General features: G+C 44.6%; 1 protein-coding gene across 5 annotated transcripts in view; it reads right to left on the bottom strand.

Annotated features, from left to right (window-relative positions):
* The window catches only part of LOC137374829 (alpha-1,4-N-acetylglucosaminyltransferase-like), a 51,427-nt gene extending 39,414 nt beyond the window's left edge, over positions 1 to 12,013 (bottom strand). Inside the window, exons 1-3 of one of the 5 annotated variants that reach the window (XM_068041363.1) lie at positions 11,948 to 12,010; positions 2,996 to 3,171; positions 2,298 to 2,432 (exon numbers count right to left, since the gene is read on the bottom strand). The gene's annotated coding sequence lies outside the window, so the exon portion shown is untranslated. Of the gene's footprint in view, positions 1 to 2,297; positions 2,433 to 2,995; positions 3,172 to 11,947 lie in introns of all 5 variants that reach the window. The other 4 variants (XM_068041362.1, XM_068041364.1, XM_068041366.1 and 1 more) reach the window with 4 other exon arrangements.
* Positions 12,014 to 23,359: the final 11,346 nt, after the last annotated feature.

Here is a 23,359-nt window from a genome sequence, read left to right as displayed (position 1 = left end):
AAATGCTGGGCATTGCTTTATTTGGGAAAACTGAAAAGACTCCATGGATGTGTTTTTACAAGGGTGACTGAGAGGTCTTGTTTGAAAACAATCTTTTACCTGAAGTCACATGCCTTAAGGTCAATAAACAACAGAAACCTTGGTGACCTGGGAAGATGTTTACGAAGAAGTGACATGCCAAGATTTATGAGGGTGAGGAGGTTCTGACTGGCTGTTTGTGGTTTCGCTTCAGCGATTTTGTTTTGGTTCAGTTGGGGTATGGACTGTGTTGGAGGCATTTGAAGATTAACCTGCCAAGAGAAAAATACCTACCTCATCTCTTCCTCTTTGGAAAAACCCTCTGATCCCAGTGAGTGAGAGCTAAAACCCTGATGCCATATTTCTCCTGGAATGCCTACCAGAATAATTCTCTACATCTCCGGAATGAACTGCTTTAGAAAAGATCCCAGTGACCTGTCTACATGACTGTATGCCATTTTGGGACTCAACATATCATCTATTTTTGTCTTCAAGAATTAGCAAGTATTTGGCCAAAGTTTTTTTTTGGGGTGGGGGGGGGGGGGGGTCTTTTTTTATAAAAGGCCTCTGCAGAGAGAATTTCTTTATTTTTCCAGTGTGTGTGTGTTAGTTTGTGTGTGTGGCATTTAAAAAGGGAACTTTCATATTTTAATCCTTGTGTTAATGCTTTGCTTTTTTTTATTCATTTGGGGGATGTGGGCTTTGCTGATTAAGCCAGCATTTATTGCCCATCCCTTATTGCCCTTGGGAAGGTGCTGGTGAGCTGCCTCCTTGAACCACTGCAGTCCTTGGGATGTAGATACACCAACAGTGCTGTTAGGAAGGGAATTCCAGGATCATGACCCAGCAAAAGTGAAGAAACGGCGCTATAGTTCCAAGTCAGGATGGTGTGTGGCTTGGAAGGGAACTTGCAGGTGGTCCCATCTATATGCTGCCTTCTAGGTGGTAGAGGTTGTAGGTTTAGAAGGTGCTGTTGAAGGAGCCTTGGTGAGTTGCTGTAATACATCTTGTAGATGGTACACACTGCTGCCACTGTGCATCGGTGGTGAAGGGAGTGAACGTTGAGGGTTGTGCATGGGGTGTTAATCAAGCGGGCAGCTTTGTCCTGGATGGTGTTGAGCTTCTTGGGTGTTGTTGGAGCTGCACCCATCCAGGCAAGTGGAGAGTATTCCATCACACTCCTGACTTGTGCCTTGTAGATGGTGGACAGGCATTGGGGAAAGAGTAGATGAGTTACCTGCTGCAGAATTCCCAGTCTCTGACCTGCTCTTGCAGCCACAGCATTTATGTGGCTAGTCCTGTTCAGTTTCTGGTCAATGGTGACCCCAAGGATGTTGATAGTGGGGGACTCAGTGATGGTAATGCCATTGAATGTCAAGAGGAGATGGTTAGATTCTCTCTTGTTTGAGATGGTCATTGCCTGGCACTTGTGTGGTGTGAATGCTACTTGCAATGTTACTTCATTACTGGATAAGTCTTGTTTTATAATAAACTGATAATTTTGTTGTTTATTAACAAAACCGGGTTGGTGTATCAGGTCGTAACAGGTGCTAGAAACAAAAGAGGTGGCCACATTTAATGCTAAGGAATTTGTAGAGCAGGGGGAGATGTGCCATGATAAGTTAAACAAATTGGGATTGAAGATTTAAAAAGCTTAGCTATAGAGGTGTGAATCACTTTCAGACAAAAAGTTTAAAAAAAACTGAACTATTGAAAAGTCTAACCAACCATTTTAAACTTATCCCTGAACTAGAAGAGGACAGCATGTAACTAGAGCCTGAAAAAAAAATCATTCCAGCTAGAATCCAGTTGCAGATGAAAAGGGAAGAAATACAGTTTCAGAAGTAAAAATAGGAAAAAGAGTTTCAGTTACAAAAGGAAAAAGAGGAAAAAGAATTTCAGTTGAAATGAGAGGAAATACAATTGCAGAGGGTTGAGACTGCAAACCCAAAATGAAAATGCTACCAGCCACTCAAACCTTATTCCCCAATACAGAGCAAAGCTTTGATGTGCTGAGATACTTCAAATTTAGTTGGGAGGAAGTTGTGTCATATTTTATCTCATTTGAGAAATTAGATACCTGACTAAAATGGCCAAAAGAACTTTGGACTGTCCGATTACAAGGCGAGTTCGTGGGCAGATCTTGTGAGGCTTTTTCCCGAAGAGTGTTCCTCTGATTCTGAACAAAGTAAAACTGCAATTCGAAATGCTTTTAAGCTGATACCAGAAGCATATAGACAGAGATTCCAACACACCCGGAAAAGACTCATCATACTTACACTGAATTTGGAAGAATGAAACGTATGGCCTTTGATTGCTGGATACAATTTCTCAAACTCGAACCCTCATGAAAATTTGAGACAAGTGATGTTGCTGGAAGAATTTGAAAATAGCATCCCAAATAGTATAAGAACCTAGATCGAAGAATAAAGTGTCACAAGAGTAAAGGAAGCAGCTAAATTGGACGATGATTATGAATTAATACACAAATCCCTGATTCCAAATAAATTTGGGTCTTGTAACTGGTACAAGCTAGGGAGAGATAGCAGGGATGCAGGAAAAACAGAAATGGGCTTGAGAGAAAAGGAGAGCAGGGAAGGTAAACCTGACCAGTCTCCAACTTTTAAAAGAAGGAACGCAAGGGATAAACCAATAGGAATCTGCCCGACATGTTTCCCAGTGTGGCAAATCTGGGCAATTGTTGGTATGCCAAAAAAACAGCAGGAAGCGCTGCAGTCAAGCCCATGTCTGTGGTTTTGAATGTGGTAAGCTTGTGTTCTAGTATAACTCAAGAGCAGTGCACATATCAGAACTTTTTGCACAACAGAAAAATGACTCCTTTTGTGTTCCAGGCACCAGACAAGGAGACAACCATCTTCAGGGATACGGGTTATTTTCAAATCCTACTGGCAGCCAAACTGACAGAAATGCCACCGGAAAGCAGAACAAATATCACAGTATTAGTAAAAGGGCTTACTGTCAAATGCTTGAAGGTTCCCTTTGTTAAAATTTACCTACAGAGCAAGTTGGTCACCAGGGTAGTGACAGGCAGAATCATACTGCAGGGGGTAGACCTATTGCTGGGCAATGATTTGGCAGGAAGCACAGTATTGTACCCACAGGGTCCAGAACAGTCCACGGAGACTGGAGAAACTGAGGAGAGAAAACAAAACTCATTTCAGCTGCAGAGGGCTAGGGAAGTCTCAAAAATCCCACAGGGGGCAATAGAGCCAGAAGAATTTAAAAAGACCGAGATAGATCCAAAAAGATTTTAAAAAGTTAAGATAAAAGACACAAAGGTTGTAAGAAAAAGTCTTCCTCACACAAAGGATGATAGAAGTATGGAACTCTCTCCCACAAAAAACTGGAGATGTTAACTGAAGTAATAACTTTAAGTCTGTGATTAATCTCATTAAATGGCTAAACAGGTTCAAGAAGCTGAATAATCTACTTCTGTTTCTTTGCATGTGAAAATGATTAAACTTCATAAACAAAAGAAACTGAAATGACTGCTATGAACATTTAGTGGTATTTATGTATTATTATTTCTCTTGGAAATCAAGTTCTCACTGGATGCAGGCCTGAGATGTTTGTAGATTTCTCTCCTGATTGAAGATTCAGTGGCACTTCAACTAGGTAAGGCATCTCCCTCGCTCTGGGTTTTCCTGTTTTGGAACTTTCCTCGTCCCTATTTAAATCTTTAAAAAAGGTTTCGGCTAATAATATCTCAGTTGTTTTTCTTTCAACCTTTGTAAATTATCTTAGCTTTTAAAAACTTTTTGGAGAAATCTGATGGTAAATAACCAATTCATTATTAAAACTAATCTATTCATTGGTGTAACTATCTGTACTCAAGCCTAAGGCATGAATCTCCTCTCCCTGGCTGCTTCACCAGAGATAGTGATCAGTACGGAGGTAATTGAGATAGAAGTTCTCAGATCCTGACCCTATCTGTTGTGAAAGCTACAGCCAGAGCTCCCCACTCAGTAAACTTTAACTCCTTGTGCTGTTCATATTAATGGAAAAAAAATTATACAACATGAGAGCTCTGAAGCAACTGATGACAGCACTAATAAATGTGAGAAAGTGACTGTGAGCAATGAAACTGCTATGGAGAGTCTATGAACAGGAGAAATTATGTAGGTGAATTTCAACCTAAAAAAGGGTGGGTTTGAGTCGAGTAGGGGGTTGAAGTCTGAGAAATCTCTTTCTTGACTTGAACCCAAATCCAGATGCCTACCTGAGGACCCTCCGCGATTGAGCACTTCCCCAAATTACCTTCACCCCGAGGCTTCCGAACCACCACGAGACCCCTGAAATCTGATCCTTCCCTCTGCACTGAGGCCCCCGATCCACCCCCTGAGGCCTTCAAATCCCTCTGCACAGGCCTGTAATCCCCCTACCATGGGGATTCCAACCTCTCCTTCCTCAGGCTTTCGACTTCACGCCTTGGGATCTGCAGCCCCCTCCCTGATTGACCCAACTCCTCTCCCCACCCAAATCGAACCCCCTCCCTCCACCCTCGGTCGAACCTCCTTCAATAAACCCTCAATCAACCCCACCCAATCAACTAACCCCCATATCGAAACACCTTTGATCAATCACCCGCCTCCCCTCTCCCCAAGTGACCTCCACTCTGAACAACCTCTCTGATTGAATCCCTCCTCTTCCCCTACAATTAAAGCTCTTCCTGCCTCCCCCCAGTCGAAACCCTTTCTTCCCCCAGTCGATCCCTGCTGTTTAAATCCCCTCCAATCCACAACCCTGCCTTCACTCTGCGGTTGATACCCTGCTCGCCCCATTCCCAAGCAACCCCCGTGCCCCTACCCTGGACTTAGCTGCCAATGTGGCTTTCACTGACTGGCTCCCCTTCCGACTGGAGTTCCAGCCAGCTAATCAGGTAGGGAATCGATTGGTGTTATCACTGACTCGCTTTGAAGTGGAAACTCCACAGCGTGTGGGGGGAATCCTGAATTGCAGGTTACCCATGACTTTCAGATCAACCTGCTCCTTGTGATCAAGAGACGTAAACATTTCCCCCATGGCCTGTACCTGTAGCAGGACAGTATGAGTTACTGAGTGTGTTACTGCTGCCTCATCAGTGGCAAATATTCAACTCAGTAGGTTACTCAACTACTGAGATCCACTGACTTACACTGTGAGGAGAGGTCACCGTGGGGTCATTTTCAACTTCACCACCCGGCTGTAACCTGACACAGCAGATCACACGTCTGTTGGCGAACCAACTGAATTTTCATCCCTTCAGGTGGGATGCCAGAAAATGACTCAACTGAGTAAGCTAACTCCCAGGATCGCTACAGGCATTGCGTGCACTGCTCTGCAGTTTTTGACAGGCAATTGCTACTAACCTAAGAGATGCATTCCTGTAATATGCGTATTTCAGAGGAGTGTACACAGGCTCCACGCCTTTACAGCTCTCTGTATACTTGGGCATTAAATACAAACATAGGCAATGCTTTGTAAATGCTTTATCATGATCACACACCTAGATTTCAATTGAAAATTAAGGCAAAGTTCAAATAGAAAACTTCAGCAAAATGGAGTGCCGTTGGAACCAGGCATGAACAAACAAACCTTAATTGGCTGGAACTATTTGAAACCAGATAAAAATTCACAGCAAAGATTTCAAATTCAATTCACTGAGCCTTTGCTCAGTGCTTCGATCTCTCACATTTAAGTTAGAAGGTTGTGGCTTCAAGCCCCACCTCAGAAACTATGAGCACATAATATAGGCTGTCACTTCACTGCAAAACTGAGGGACTGCTGCACTGTTGGAGGTGTCGTCTTTTGGATGAGATAATAAATTGAAGCCCCGTCCAGCCTCCCAGGTGGATGTAAGAGATACTGTGACACTATTCAAAGAACAGAGGAGCTCCCTGATGTGCCCTGCCCACAATATTCCACAACCAACATAATGAACACACATTACCTGATCATTATTTGATTGCTTTGTGCAAATTGGCACAATTCCCTCCATTAAAGCAGTGATTTAGAGTTGTATCAAACTACGGCAAAAAAGTCTAATAAGAATAAAAATGGAAAGACCACAACGCATCAATCTAGGCACTGGACATGACAAAGACACACTCAGCCCAGTAAACCCTGCACAGTCATGCTCAGTAACATCTGGGGATTTGTGCCAAAATTAGGAGAACTGTCCCATGGATCAGTAAATAACTTTCACCCAATGTCCTTGGGTGATCATTGGGGATGTAATGAGGGGGCATGATCGGGTTTGCTGTCCATCCTGGGGTGGATGTTCAGGGACCTTGGCGGGGGATAATGTTAGAGATCGCATGGTTGGGGTGGGTGATTTCAGGCCTGGGAGAGGAGGGATCGGAGGCCTGGGAAGGGTTAGAGTCCGAAGGGAGAGTGATTGAAGGCCCGAAGGGGGAAGGAGGTCAGACCATGTGGTGGGGGGTGGGGGTGGGGGTGGAGATGGTGATCCCTGGGTGAGGGGGAGGAGGGTCCTTGGGAGACTACCCAATCGCGGAGGTTCCTCAGCAGACACCTGGAGCCAGGAGGTAGGTATAAAGGCACTTACATTCTGGGTCCTCCAAGTCCTTACCTTGGTGAAACTATCAGGCTTCTAGATGCTCGGGGAATCTGGCCAACAGCAGTTAAATTCCAAAAATAGGATGGTAATGAGCTTGGCTGCCTCATTATCAGATATAAAGTTCCAATCCACCTCCTTGGAGCGGGTTGATCCCTTGCCCATGTTCCGCCTCAGTTAAAACCAGAAATGGGAGGATTGGAGGTGGATTTAGAATCATAGAATCATAGAGAGTTTATGGCACAGAAAGAGGCCATTGGCCCAATGCGTCTGTGCCAGCTGAAAGACGTTCCCCCCATTCTAATCCCACCTTCCAGAATTTGGTCCGTAGCCCTGTAGATTACAGCACTTGAGGTACATATCCAGACACCTTTTGAATAATTTTAGGGTCTCTGCCTCAACTACCCTTTCAGGCAGTGAGTTCCAGACCCCCACCACCCTCTGGGTGAAAAAACCTTTCCTCATCTCCCCTTTAATCTTTCTACCAATCACTTTAAGTCTATGCCCCCTCGTCCCTGACCTCTCGTCCAAGGTGAATAGACCCTTCACCTCCACCCTATCCAGGCCCGTCAAAAGTTTGTGCATTTCAATCAGATCTCCCCTCAACCTTCTCTGTTCCAAGGAGAACAACTCCAGCCTATCCAATCTTTCCTCATAGCTGCATTTTTCCAGTCCCAGCAACATCCTCGTAAATCTCCTCTGTACCCTCTCTAGTGCAATTACATTCTTTCTGTAATGAGGTGACCAGAACTGCACACAGTACTCAAGTTGTGACCTAACCAATGATTTATACAGTTTCAGCATAACCTCCCTGCTCTTATATTCTATACCTCGGCTATTAAAGGAAAGTATTCCATGTGCCTTCTTAACCACCTTATTGACCTGTCCTGCTACCTTCAGGAATCTGTGGACAGTTACTCCAAGGCCCCTCACTTCCTCTACACCTCTCAGTATTTTCCCATTAATCGTGTATTCCGTTGCCTTGTTTGACCTCCCCAAATGCATCACCCCACACTTCTCCGGGTTGAATTCCATTTGCCACTTTTCTGCCAATCTGACCAGACCATCAATATCTTCCTGCAGCCTACAGCTATCCTCCTCGCTAACCACCACATGGCTAATCTTTGTGTCATCTGAAAACATCTTGATCATATCCCCCACATTTATGTCCAAATTGTTAATACACACCACAGAAAAACAGGGGACCCAGTACTGAGCACTGCAGAACGCCACGAGAAATAGCCCTCCAGTTGCAAAAACACCCGTCATCAATTATCCTTTGTTTCCTGCCACTGAGCCAATTTTGTATCCACCTTGCTGCATTTCCCTGGATCCCATGGGATTTTACTTTTTTAACCAGGCTGCAATGTGGGATCTTGTCAAAAGCCTTGGTAAAATCCATGTAAACCACACAATTTGCACTACCTTCATCTATCTTCCTTGATACTTCAAAAAATTCAATTAAGTTGGTCAGACAAGATATTCCCTTCACAAATCCATGCTGACTATCCTTGATTAACCTGTGCCTTTCTAAGTGACAGTTTATCTTGTCTCTCAGAATAGATTCCAGTAATTTTCCCACTACTGAGGTTAGACTGACTGGCCTGTAATTATTCAGTCTATCCCTCGATCCCTTTTTAAACAGAGGGACAACGTTAGCAGCATTCCAATCCTCCAGCACCATACCTGCATCCAGTGAAGACTGGAAAATGTTTTTGATCATGAAACAGATTTTGCAGACTTTAATACCATCAACTCCTGACCCCCCCTCCACCCCCACCCCTGCTCCACCTGACACAAAATCACTCATTTTTTTAGGTTAAAATTCCCTCCATTGACTCCAGGCCCCATGAAGTCACATGGCATGTGGTCAAAGATGGGCAAGGAAAACTGCTGTTTACCACCTACCACACTCCCTCGCTTGTGAATCAATGCTCCTCCATGTTGAACACCACTTGGGTGAAGCACCAAGTGTAGCAATGGCACAGAATGCACTTTGGGTGGGGAACCTCAAAGTCCATAAACAAAAATAGTTCCGTAGCACCACTACTGACTGCGAAAGACATATCTGCCAGATTGGGCCTACAGCAGGTGATGCGAAAACCAACACGAGGGAAATCCCGACTTGACTTCATCCTCACCAATGTACCTGTCGCAGATGCATCTGCCAATGATAAAATTGGTAAGAGTGACCACTGCATAGTCTTGTGCAGATGAAGTCCTGTCTTCACACTGAAGCCATCTTCCAGCTTGTTTTGTGGTACTACCATCATGCTAAATGGGATAGATTCAGAACAGATCCAGCTGCTCAAAACTGGGCATCCATGAGGCACTGTGGGCCATCACCAGCAGCAGGATTATATTCAATCACAATCTATAACCTCATAACGCAGCATATCCCTCATTCCACCATTACAATCAAGTCAGGATATTAAATGTGGTTCAATGAGAAGTGTAGGAGAACATGCAAGAATCAGTATCATGTATACCTGAAAATGAGATGCCAACTGGGTGAAGCTACAACACAGAACTACATGCATGCTAACAGTGAAAGCAGCTTGCTACTGATAGAACTAAGTAATCCCACAACCAATAGATCAGATCAAAGTGCTGCAGTCCTGCCACTACCTGTCATGAATGGTGGTGAGCAATTAAACAGCGAACGGGAGGAAGAGGTTTCATCAACATACCCATCTTCAAAGATGGTGGAGACCAGCACATCAGTGGAAAAGGTAAGGCTGAAGTATTTGCAACAATCTTCAGCCAGAAACATCAAGTACATGATCCATCTTGGCCTTCTCCTCAAGTCCCCAGTATCACAAATGCCAGTGTTCAGACAATACAATTCATTCCCTATGATATCAAGAAAAGGCTGAGCGCACTGGATACAGCAAAGGCTGTGGCTCCTGACATCATCCCAGCTGTAGTACTGAAGCCCTGTGCTCCTGAAGTAGCTGCATCACCAGCCAAGCTGTTCCAGTGCAGCTACAACACTGGCATCTACCCGGCAATATGGAAAATTGCCCAGGTATGTCCTGTCCACAAAAAGCAGGACAAATCCAACCTGGCCAATTACCGCCCATCAGCAATGAGATTTAAGGTGTAATCGACAGTGCTTACAAATGGCACATACTCAACAATAATCTGCTCACTGCTGCTCAGTTTGGATTCCACCAGGACCAATTAGCTCTAGAACTCATTACAGCCTTGGTCTGAATATGGACAAAAGAGCTGAATGCCAGAGATGAGGTGAGAGTGACTGCCCTTGATATGAAGGCAGTCTCTGACTGACAGTGATATCAAAGAGCCTCAGTAAAATTGAAGTCAATGGGAATCAGGGGAAAAACTTTTCACTGTTTGGAGCTATGTCGAGCACAGTGTTCAGTTGTAGTGTACGAGACTTATCTTTGGAAAGAAAGGGGATGTTGTATGATTGCTTTAAAAGTGATGTCCCTTTAAGAATTCAGTATGTTAATGAGCTAAGTAGCAGGATGCAGTCATATGACTAGAAGCCATAGTCACTCTGCACTCGAACAGCCTGGACAAAGTTTTTGTATATAGTTTGCTCTGCACTGTATGTACTAGTTTAGCTGTTAATAAACCTAGGGATCTTCAAGGAACTGGAATCCATATACCTCATTGTGCTGTTTAAGATAACACAATGAAACTTATGACTTGAGCATAAACTTAACTGGACCAGTCATATAAAAAGTTTGACTACAAGAACAAGCCAGAGGCTGGGAATTCCATGGTGGTTAATTCACTTCCTGACTCCCCAAAGCCTTCCACAATCTACAAGGCACAAGTCAGGAGTGTGATGGAATACTCTCCATTTACCTGGATGAGTGCAGGTCCAGCAACAAAAACAACAACTGGTATTTATAAAGCACCTTCAACATAATATAACATCTCAAGACACTTCATTGGAGTGTTATAAAGAAAAATTTGATGCCGAGTCTCATAATAGGATAAAAGGGTAGATAGCAGAATTACAGAATGTACAGTTAGCTTGGAGGTTTGTGGGGCTGGAGGAGATTACCAAGATAGAGAGGGGTCAGGCTATATAGGGATTTGTAAACAAGGATGCGAATTTTAATATTGAGCCTAGCCAGGAGTTCATTGGAATAGTTAAGTCTAGAGGTAACAAAGGGATGAATGGGGGTTTCAGCAGCAGATAAGCTGAGGCGGGGTAGAGCTGGATGATTTTACAGAAGTGGAAATAGGTGGCCTTAGTAATGGTAAGGATATGTGGTTGCAACACTTAACACTCAAGAAGATCAACATCGTCTTGAACAAACCAGCTAGCTTGATTGGCAACCAATCCACCACCTTAAACATTCACTCACCCCACTAATGGTGCACAGTGGCTGCATTGTGAACCATCTACAAGACGCACTGCAGAAACTCACCAAGGCTTCCTTGACTGCACTTTCTAAACCTGCAACCTCCACCACCCTGAAGAACAAGAGCAGCATGTCCACGGGAACACCACTGGCTGCAAGGTCCCCTCCGAGTGACACACCACCCTGACTTGACAATCATTCATTGTTCCTTCATCATCACTAAGTCAAAATCCTCGAACTCCCCACCTAACAGCACTGGGGATGTACCTACCTACAGCACACAGACTGCAGCAGATCATAAGGCAGAAGATCTTAAAACATGCCTGCGACACCCACATCCTATGAATGAATAAAAAGGCTTCAAAAGCACTTATTTGGCTCTGAAGTGCTTTGGACCATCTTGAGATCATGAAAGTTGCTATTTAGATACATTTTTTTCTGTTTTTTCTTTCTTCTCGCCTTTGTGGGTTCAACTATCAGTGGGAAACAACAGAAGCTGACACTGCTGGTTTAAAAATCACCTGCAGTATCTCAACCAGCGCTCCCAGTAAGGGCCATTCCTTCCTGCTCTGTCTGCCTCAGCTGCTCACTGGTTGAACCTTCAGAGCAGCCTCAATGATAAACTAGTTGTTTAGTTTTAAGCAAAATCACATTGAACAGGCCCTATTATTCTTCATGAAATCACATAAATTCAAGACTTTATTTTACTGGCTTCAGTATATAATATTGTTGTTATTTTATAACAAGCACTGACCTCAATCACCCAAGTGATTACTTCACTATTTATATTTGAGAAACACTGAAAGAACAAGTTTGCGGAACAGGACAAAGGCCACAGAACAGTTTTGACCTACGCTGAATATGTCTACTTTGTATTATTCTAAATACTGCTGTCTGGATAAGAGTGTAAAAGGAAACAATGGGATATGACAGAGCAAAGACCATTTCCAAAATGACAAGAAGAACTTAACAATGTTCAAAAGGAAGGATTTTAAAAGTCGTCAACACCCACCTTTTGAAATGCGTCTGTGATCCAGAGAGTCTGTGCTGTGTGTAAGGATGGCTGGTAAGGACTTGTTTGTTTCACAATCGGGAAGGACTGTTTCTGCTAGCACGGCTGTGTCTTTCAATAGTAGGTGTGTCTATGCCTTAAAATGATATGACAGAGCTCGGTAGAAGAATATTGTTTTCCACTTCTGAGACCAGAGAGTAACATTTCAGGCAAATAGCTAAAACTTTCAAATATATTAATATAAAAAAGCAGAATGTAAAAGCATAATGGGGCAGACATTTGGCATACAATCCTACATGAGATATTTACATTACAGCAATCATTCACACACTGCTGTAGCTATTTCCTACTGGTGAGAAAACTGCAAAATAGCTGCTGAATACAGCATGGGTTTCATTTCAGTAACTGACATGGGGAATTGACCTCAGCCACCATCACCACAATTATGACAGTGACCAGCCTCAGTAAGCATGTTGTGTCCATTACAGTTTGACCGCTATTGAAGACCACAGGCTGAATTTAATGGGCCCCTTGGGGACAGACTAGGAGACTGGGGTGGGGTGGGGGGTGCCATAGAATTGCGACGGGAGGCAGGAGGCGGAAGGCCCGTCGCCTTCCTGTCACAGCAGAATTTAGTTGGGGGCGAGATAGGCCGAAGATGGCCTTCCCGTCCAGAGGCCAATAGAGGCCCTAAGAGGCCTATTATCAGCTACATAAGGGCCTCTTCCTACTTGTGGGGAGGTCACCAGTGAAATGAGACAGACAAGCCTGCGGCCCTAACCACAGTGAGGGACCCCTCAAAAAATACCACCATAGATGTGGCAGAAGTAGAAAAAATTCCTGGAGGTTATCAGTTTTTTGTTTGAAATGGAAAGGTGCTTCTGTACTCTTCTGATGAGACAGGCAAGTCCCCTGTCTTGCTCAGAGATACAGGGGCCACTCAATCTTTAATGCTGGTTAAAGGCATGACCTTTGCACCAGGGAGCTCACTAAAAGTGAAGGTTCTGGTCAAAGGCATTGAAGGAAGGTTCATGTCCATACCCCTGTATCGGGTCCACTTGCAGTGTGACCTAGTCTCTGGACCAGTTACAGTAGGGATTGTTCCTAGTCTGCCTGTAGCTGGAATAGATTTGCTACTTGGCAATGATTTGGCTGGAGGTCGGGTGGTAGCAGCCCCAGTAGTTTTAGACCAGCCAAATGAGGCCAAGGAGACAGAACAAATACAGGAGGAAGTTCCTTGAATATTCCCTGACTGAGTGGCAGCTAGAACCATGGCTAAGCAAGCTCCAACAGGCGAGCTGAGCCAGTAATTCAGCCAGATGACCCCAAGGTCTGGCTGGCTGGGACATTTTATGGAGATTTAGGGGAAGAGAAGGAAGTATATAGTAAATCATCTTTAATTGAAGCCCACCAGGCAGACCCTGAGCTAAAAAAATTAGAGCAGACAGCCTTTCCGAGGCAGAGGCAGAGAAAATGCCTGAATATTATTACTTTAAAAATGGAGTGATGATAAGAAAATGGAGACCTCCAAAATGACCCGAAGAGGCGGAGTGGACAGTGGTCCACCAAATTGTAGCCCCCCCCCCTCAAATATCGGCGGGAGATTTTGAGGATTGCCCATGAAATTGCCCATGGTGGCCACGTGGGTATCAGAAAGACCCAGGCCCAGATAAGCCAACATTTTTAATGGCCTCAGATCTACCGGGATGTGGATAAACTTTGCAAGACCTGCCATACCTGCCAAGTTGTTGTGAAACCACAGCCCACAATCAAACCTGCTCCACTGATCCCTATCCCTGCTTTCAAGGAACGCTTCTCAAGAGTTCTGGTCAATTGCATGGGATCACTAGCTAAAGTACGACAGGTTACCAATACCTCCTAACCATCATGGATATGGTCACCCAATTCCCAGAGGCCATACCCTTAAGGAAAATTACTGCCAAAGCCGTAGTCGAGGGGCTGACCCACTTTTTCACATGATACGTCCTGCCCAAAGAAATTCAGTCCAATCAAGGAATTAATTTCATGCCCCGAACATTCCAGGAGGTCCTACACAGCCTTGGTATTGACCAGCTTAAATCTTCAGCATACCACCCACAGTCTCAAGGGGCTCTGGAAAGATACCAATCAAACCCTGAAAACCATGATCAGGGCATATTGCTGTGATTACCCCCATTGCTGGGATTAAAGGAAAAGCTTTCTTGCTGTTTGCTACCAGAGATTCACCAAATGAATCCACAGGCTTCAGCACATTTGAATTGGTTTTTGTACATGAGGTGAGAGGCACCCCCCCAAAACTGATCAAAGAAAAATTCTTAGATCAGAGGGAGGAAACCTCATTACTAAATTACATGTCCACTTTTCATGAAAGACCTTTGAAAGCCTGTGCTGTAGCCAAAGAACACCTAAAAGTATCCCAACAAAAGATGAAAAGGCAAGCATACAAAAAGGCTGCAGCCTGAGAATTTAAACCAGAGGACCAGGTTCTGGTACAGCTCCCATTGCAAAACAAACCTCTAAAACCCAGATTTAGTGGCCAATACAGTATAGGAGAAAAGGTGAATGATGTGAATTACTTGATTAATACCCCAGACCGGTGAATAAAGCAAAGACTGTGCTACATCAATATGTCAAAACAATGCCACAGCCAAGAACCATACAGACCTGCTAGTGTGTGTCAGACAGTAACAGCAGTCGAGGAAGACAGTCCTAGTGAAGACGAACTAGGCAAACCCAGAAAATTCTCAAATTGAATGCCTGACCGTAAAATTACAAAATACAGAAACATTCAGGAGACTAGACACCACCTTTGACTATCAAGTGGTTGATTTATCAAGAATGGCAAAACAAGTTAGGCCTTTATTCATTGGAGTTTAGAAGAATGAGGGGTGATAGTGAATGAAATAGTGAAGGTCTGGAATTCTATACCCCAGAGTGTGGTGGAGGCTAGATCACTGAAAGTATTTGAAGAGGAGATAGATAGATTTTTGAAATACTGGGGAGTTGAGGGCTCATGAGGAGATGGCACGAAAGAGGAGTTGAGGTCTGGGGCAGATCAGCCATGATCTTATTGAATGGCAGGGCAGGCTTGAGGGGCTGAATGGTCTATTCCTGCTTCCATTTCTTATGTTCTTATCTCTCTGACCAGTAGAGACAGGACCTAGCAACATTGCTAAGGGAGTTCGAGGACATTTCAGGTGCAAACTGGCTCATAAATGCTTAACAGAACACAATGTAGATGTAGGAGAGACCCCATCTATAAAACATAGGCTGTATGGTTCAGGCATTCAGCCACAGACTAGCAATGGGGACAGGAAAAAGTTAATTCGGAATGTCTAGGCTGCTTGCATATTTTTATTGTATTGCTAATCTCTGATAGTAATTGTGTTACCAAAGAACAAATTAAGCTCTAAATTGTCTGTATGCCTTAGGCATCATTAATTGTAGTTCAGTGTGTAGTATGTTGATTCTGCTATGAACGGTCTATTGATGTAATTGGGAACGGTGCCGGTCAATTACTTTTAGCAAATATGGTAGGAGAAATCCTGGGTATGAAAGCTAGAGATGGCTAAAAAGGGCTGTCCAAAAGGTCCAGCACACAGTTGCCAGTTTTACAGAAGAAAGGAGAATGAAGAGCGAACAGACCAGACCAGCCCTGCTGCAAGAGTTTCAGTGTTAAACATGTCTATTTTGTATTATTCTAAAACCTGTTCTCTGAGTATCATTCCCATCACTTCCCCCATATCACCCCTTCTTCCTATGCCATCCCCATCCCCATTCCATTCCTCCCATGCTATCCCATCCCAATCCCCATTCCATTCCTCCCATGCTATCCCATCCCCATCCCCATTCCATTCCTCCCATGCTATCCCATCCCCATCCCCCATTCCATTCCTCCCATGCTATCCCATCCCCATCCCCATTCCATTCCTCCCATGCTATCCCATCCCCATCCCCATTCCATTCCTCCCATGTTATCCCATCCCCATCCCCATCCCATTCCTCCCATGCTATCCCATTCCCATCCCCCATTCCATTCCTCCCATGCTATCCCATCCCCATCCCCCATTCCATTCCTCCCATGCTATCCCATCCCCATCCCCCATTCCATTCCTCCCATGCTATCCCATCCCCATCCCCATTCCATTCCTCCCATGCTATCCCATCCCAATCCCCATTCCATTCCTCCCATGCTATCCCATCCCCATCCCCATTCCATTCCTCCCATGCTATCCCATCCCCATCCTCCATTCCATTCCTCCCATGCTATCCCATCCCCATCCCCATTCCATTCCTCCCATGCTATCCCATCCCAATCCCCATTCCATTCCTCCCAGGCTATCCCATCCCCATCCCCCATTCCATTCCTCCCATGCTATCCCATCCCCATCCTCCATTCCATTCCTCCCATGCTATCCCATCCCCATCCCCATTCCATTCCTCCCATGCTATCCCATCCCCATCCCCCATTCCATTCCTCCCATGCTATCCCATCCCCATCCTCCATTCCATTCCTCCCATGCTATCCCATCCCCATCCTCCATTCCATTCCTCCCATGCTATCCCATCCCCATCCTCCATTCCATTCCTCCCATGCTATCCCATCCCCATCCCCATTCCATTCCTCCCATGCTATCCCATCCCCATCCTCCATTCCATTCCTCCCATGCTATCCCATCCCCATCCCCATTCCATTCCTCCCAAACATTTCGCCACCCCCCCATGCTGTCCCCCCCATGCTGCCTGCCCCCCAATATCGAAACCACTTCCATGAAACACTCCCATATCTCAAGAAAGTTTAATTGAATGTAATAAGGGAATTGGGTTTTCAAAAAATTCCAGTGGCTTTGAAAACTGAACGCCACCCATGTGGACAACACTCTCATATCTCAAATTTTGATTTGATGCAATGAACGGAATTTAGGTTAAAAGCTGTGTTTCGGTCCTTTGCAGGCCCCACGTGTCTCCACATACACCATTGCAGAGACGGATAAAACATTGGGTCACAGTAGTATCTTTATTGCAACAGCACTTCTTTAAATACAGGATTTCTAGTTATTCTTTCAACAAAGACTTTCACAGAATCCAAAGTTCTGTCCCTGGAAAAAACTACATAAAGCTGTGCATGTATAAAAACATTGGGTTTAAAATGGCGGCAAAAGGTAAACGCACCCCACATGGGCATGCTCGCGTATCTCAAAGATTAATTGAATGCAATAAATGGGTTTAAAGAAAATTGCAGTTAGCGACAACTTCACTGAAACAATATTTTTCACCTCCATCAGTTTAACACCTTACTCTGAAGTAATTCTACAACTTTTTCACTCAGCTGGCCAATTAGTGCTTTCCTTATAAGATTCTTAGCTGCATGAGAGAGCATGTAATAAGAATAGGCCATCAATCCCCTGTAGTTTGCACTGTTGCTGACTGCCATGAAGACTCCACCTGCCAAGAATGAGGCATATTCATTTTGTCATATGAAACGTTAATTTTAAACTGTTGCTGGACTGAAAAGATGACTTGTTGAAAGAGATCACAGCAGTGGCTGGAAACATTTGCATTCTAAGAGACAGTTGCTTGGAGAAGACAATGGAACTGCTCCCTGATCCAATTAATCCAAATGGATTTTGATCACCAGCCACTGAATGTGTAAAAAAACAGCATTCCTCCACACCCCCCCCCCCCGCCCCCCCACCCCCACATTTAGGGTGTCTGCTAAGATAGAGAATCCATAAAAATGCAGGAGAATTTGTTAAAAGAAAGCTGTTCACATGACTAACCTGCTGGCCCAGGTTTAGTTTTGAATTGTGTTCACAGAACAGTTTGAGTCAGACTGCAATTTGAAGACAACAGAGAAGGAAGGTCTCTCTCTCTCTCTCTCCCTCTCACACAAAGACAGGGACCCATGGAAGGAAACTAAGCCTCAAGATAGAAAACCATCGAAACAAGTTTGAAAAAGTGCACTGGGCCCCAACGAGACGGCAAGATTGAACTGCAATCAAAGACTTTACATTAAACTCAAAAGACAGTAAATCAACTCCAGCGATTGCTTCAAACCTTTCCCCTTGATTCTTTTTCTTTTCTGTATCTATCTGCATGTGTGTTTATCATGTATGCATGCTAACATGGTTGCGTCGCATATTGTTAGTAGTTTTAACCAAATTAGAGTTTTAAGGTTCACAAACTTACACCTTTCTTGTTTAAATCTAAGAAAACCTGTCTGGTTGATTTCTTTACATTGGAGAGCAGTGAACAAGGATTCACTGAGGGGAAGCCAAAAACACGATGTTTTAAAAATTAAACTCTGTTATGGTAAGACCAGGTGAAGGCTGAGAGGGAATCCCTAGACCCCTTTCTCACCTGGTCATAACACTGACTCTCCCTAAAGACAAAAAGATTTGTATCTATTCTTCACTCTCTTGTATCTTTTGAATGTCCCAAAGCAATTATTTGGTGCAATTCTGTGAGATCAAGTGGCATTTTCAAGACATCATGGGTAATCTGGGAATAACCCAGCTAAAGTCCTCAGCCTATCACCCACAGTCACAAGGGGCTTTGGAGCTGTACCACCAGACCCTAAAGATAATGATCAAGGCATACTGCTATGAGTACCCCCATGACTGGGACAAAGGGCTGGGATTTCTCATGTTCGCTACCAGGGACTCATTTAATGAATCCACTGGCTTTAGTCCCTTTGAATTAGTTTATGGACACAAGGTGAGAGGTCCCCTTAAACTAATCAAGGAGAGGTCTTTAGAGCACAGGGACTAACCTTCCATGTTAGACTACATCTCCATGTTCCACTACATCTCCATGTTCCGTGAGTGGCTCTGTAACCCATTTGTGTGTGTATGTTTGTGTGTGTGTGAGAGAAAGTCGGAGCATATTTTATTATTTTACTTAGATCAGTTTAAGTACAATAAAGCTAACCTCTTTCTTGGTTAAACTCAAGAAAACCTGTCCAATTGGTTCTTTTTATGATCATGGTGTGTAAACAGTTAACCACTCACTGAATTGGCAAGTAGATCCAGGTCAAAAATAAATAAACCTTTGACCCTTTCCCACCTGAACATAACAGTTGGGAACATGGTATCCTGCAGAGGTTGTGAGGATATGTGACCAGCTCAGATTGTATGAGCTCCAGACATCCAATGGTGCGATTCTCAGATCGAACTGAAGTCAACTCAGAGAGATGTACGACAACAGTATAAGTGACAACCCTTTGAACCACGTTCAAAGACAAATCTGTCGATGAGTGTACAGAGACTATGAGCTCAGAGGAAGAACATGCTAACCAGAGTTCTGAGTCGCCAGAATCTCATAGGAGTCTTCAAGAAGAGTTCAGCTCTGGGAATAGGTTTACGATAACCAGGCGGGAACAAATAAACAAACCTTCTCTACGTTTTAGGGCGTGCTAAATTTGCTTACATGTAAATAATGTTTTGTTTTAATCATGTATAGTTAGTCCGAACTGCAATATTATTGTATATTGTACATATGTTTTTATCTTTGGTAAAAAATGGGATGTTGTTGGACCATCTTAAGAGCTGCAAGTAAAGGTCACTGAAGAAAGTGATGTCGTGTCACAAATGACCAGGGAATTGTGGGTGCAGCCCGATATATATGTTTCAGTTAAGTATACTAAAATCTACATTTAGATATTACTTGCAGTCTTGTGAATATTACAACAGTTCACACACAAAAGGGGCAAGTAATATTACAGAGTGATGTAGGAAGAATGGGTTTTGATTCATGGGGCACTGACACCAGTACCAGGAAAAGAGGGAGCTGTTCCATTGGGTTGGGCTCCACTTAAACCAGGCTAGGATCAGTGTCCTGGAGAATTGTATATCTAGGATTATGGATAGGGCTTTAAACTAAAAAAGTGGAGGGAGGGGTCAGATGAAGGGCGATTTAGAAATCTAAAACGAAAAGTCAAGGCAATAGAGTAGTGCAGCGATTTGTGTAAAGACAAGCAGAGTGGGACGAGAAGGGACAGAGAGTTTAACGTAATAGTGCATCAGCAAATAAGGTCCAAGCAAAGAATAGTTGTAAAGAAACGTTAAAGGCTCTTTATCTGAATGCACAAAGTATTGGCAATAAGGTAGATAACAAACGGGACAAATAGAGATAAATGGTTTCGATCTCATCATCATCACAAAGACATGGTTACCAGGTGATCACAGTTTGGAAATAAATATTCCAGGGTACACAATATTTTGAAAAGACAGGCAGAACTGAAAAGGGGGAGGAGTAGCCCTGATTGTAAAGGATGAGGTAAAGACGTGAGTGAGAAAGGATCTTAGTTCAGAAGATAAGGAAGTAGAATCAATAAAGTTAGAGATTAGGAATAAAAAGGTTAGAAAATGCTGGTGGAGTAGTTTATAGGTCCCCTAACAGTAGTTACACCACTGCACAGAACATTAAGCAAGAAATAATTGGAGCTTGTAACAAAGGCAATGTAATAATTGTGGGGGACTTTCATCTTCATCTCGACTGGACAAATCAAATTGGCAAAGGCACAGACTCGGTGGGCTGAAGGGTCTGTTTCAGTGCTGTATCCCTAAATAAATAAAAAAATAAAAAATCTGGACGATGAGTTGGTAGAATGCCCAGCACATCAGTGCGAAAGATAAGGCTGAAGCATTTGCAACAATCTTCAGCCAGAAGTGCCGAGTTGATGATCCATCTCGGCCTCCTCCTGAAGTCCCTAGCATCACAGATGCCAGACTTCAGCCAATTCGATTCACTCCACGTCATATCAAGGAACGACTGAAGGCACTGGATACTGCAAAAGCTATGGGCCCCGACAATATTCCGGCAATAGTACTGAAGACCTGTGCTCCAGAACTTGCCGCGGCCCTAGCCAAGCTGTTCCAGCTACAACACTGGCATCTACCCTGCAATGTGGAAAATTGCCCAGGTATGTCCTGTACACAAAAAGCAGGACAAATCCAACCCGGCCAACTACCGCCCCATTAGCCTACTCTTTATCATCAGTAAAGTGATGGAAGGTGTCATCAACAGTGCCATCAAGCGGCACTTGCTTAGCAACAACCTGCTCAGTGACGCTCAGTTTGGGTTCTGCCAGGGCCACTCAGCTCCTGACCTCATTACAGCCTTGGTTCAAACATGGACAAAACAGCTGAACTCAGGCGGTGAGATGAGAGTGACTGCCCTTGACATCAAGGCAGCATTTGACCGAGTATGGCATCAAGGAGGCCTAGCAAAACTGAGGTCAATGGGAATCAGGGGGAAAACCCTCCGCTGGCTGGAGTCATACCTAGCACAAAGGAAGATGGTTGTGGTTGTTGGAGGTCAATCATCTGAGCTCCAAGACATCACTGCAGGAGTTCCTCAGGATAGTGTCCTAGGCCCAACCATCTTCAGCTGCTTCATCAATGACCTTCCTTCAATCATAAGGTCAGAAGTTCGCTGATGATTGCACAATGTTCAGCACCATTCGTGACTCCTCAGATACTGAAGCAGTCCGTGTAGAAATGCAGCAAGACCAGGACAATATCCAGGCTTGGGCTGAAAAGTGGCAAGTAACATTTGCGCCACACAAGTGCCAGGCAATGACCATCTCCAACAAGAGAGAATCTAACCATCTCCCACTGACATTCAACGGCATTACCATCGCTGAATTCCCCACTATCAACATCCTAGGGGCTACCATTGACCAGGAACTGAACTGGAGTAGCCATATAAATACCGTGGCTACAAGAGCAGGTCAGAGGCTAGGAATCCTGAGGCGAGTAACTCACCTCCTGACTCCCCAAAGCCTGTCCACCATCTACAAGGCACAAGTCAGGAGTGTGATGGAATACTCTCCACTTGCCTGGATGGGTGCAGCTCCAACAACACTCAAGAAGCTCGACACCATCCAGGACAAAGCAGCCCACTTGATTGGCACCCCATCTACAAACATTCACTCCCTCCACCATCAACGCACAGTGGCAGCAGTGTGTACCATCTACAAGATGCACTGCAGCAATGCACCAAGGCTCCTCAGACAGCACCTTCCAAACCCGCGACCTCTACCAACTAGAAGGACAAGGGCAGCAAATACATGGAAACACCACCACTTGAAAGTTACCCTCCAAGTCACACACCATCCTGACTTGGAACTATATCGCCGTTCCTTCACTGTCGCTGGGTCAAAATCCTGGAACTCCCTTCCTAACCGCACTGTGGGTATACCTACCCCACATGGACTGCAGCGGTTCAAGAAGGCAGCTCACCACCACCTTCTCAAGGGAAATTAGGGATGGGCAATAAATGCTGGCCTGGCCAGCGACGCCCACATCGCATGAATGAATTTTTTAAAAAATGCTTTCCTTTCAGTTTCCTGGAATAATATGTGGTGAAACCAACTCGGGATAAAGTTATCATAGATCTAGTATTGTGCAATGTGCAGGTTTCATTAGTAATCTCATAGGGGCGAATTTTACTGGCCCCCCCATGAAGCCAGGTGTCATGGCAGGGGGTTCTGGAAAAAGCCTCCGGGAAAGGCCCGCAACAGATCTCGACACTGGGAAGGCCCCACCCCATATTGCCGGTGGGTGCAAGGCCTTGTGGCGGCCCCCCCGCCACTCAGCAATGGGAGCATGATTTAAATATTTAAATTAATGAATTAATGACCTACCTGCTCCCATTGGTTGTCCCGCTGCCGTATTCCGGCTGTTTGCTGGGATTCCCACGCCTTTGGATCTCTGACCAACTGGTCTTGGGGGTGGCGGGAAGGAGTATGGTTCAAAGTTTGTAAATTCTGTTGTGCGGGGGTGGGGGGGTGGGGGGCGGGGGGGTGGTGGCTGTGGGGAGAGGTCGGGAACGCAGTGTAAGTTTTTTTGGGGGGGGCGCGAGGACAGGTAATAATTTGTTTTGTCATTGGGGGCAAGGGAGAGGGATTGAAACTTTTGTTAAGTTTTTCATTTTTAATTTACACTGCCTGCAACTTTAAACATTTAAATGAATTGTAAGGGCTAGAAGCCCTTTACACCGTTGCTAGGAGCTCCCGCCCCCTCCCACGTCATCGGCGGTGGTGGGGGGGCGGGGGGGCAGCGGGGTGTGCAGTCCGCCCTGGCCATGGAAGTGAGCCACCGCCCTAAACATCGCCGCAGCTCCCTGGAATAAATTTTGCTCGTGTGCCCCACCAACTTGGAAGCTTGCCGCAGAGATCGGTGGTGAACGGGTAAAATGAAACCCATAGGCTCTGGGAAAAAGTCATCATAATACAAGTGAAATCCATAATAAGTTTGAAATTGACTTACTCAATGGGCCCAAGCAAAAATTTTCAAGTTAATTAAAGCCAATTACATAGATATGAGGGGAGAGCTGGCTCAGGTTCATTGGGTAAGGCTGCATTTGCTGACAACGCTATCGCTAGGGGCGCTGTTGTGGCACATGCGC

Source organism: Heterodontus francisci, chromosome 11 (genome assembly GCF_036365525.1).
Source record: "Heterodontus francisci isolate sHetFra1 chromosome 11, sHetFra1.hap1, whole genome shotgun sequence".
Classification (NCBI taxonomy): Eukaryota; Metazoa; Chordata; class Chondrichthyes; order Heterodontiformes; family Heterodontidae; genus Heterodontus; species Heterodontus francisci.
Note: the sequence above shows the minus strand (reverse complement) of the source record. Positions and strands in the feature narration are given on the sequence as shown.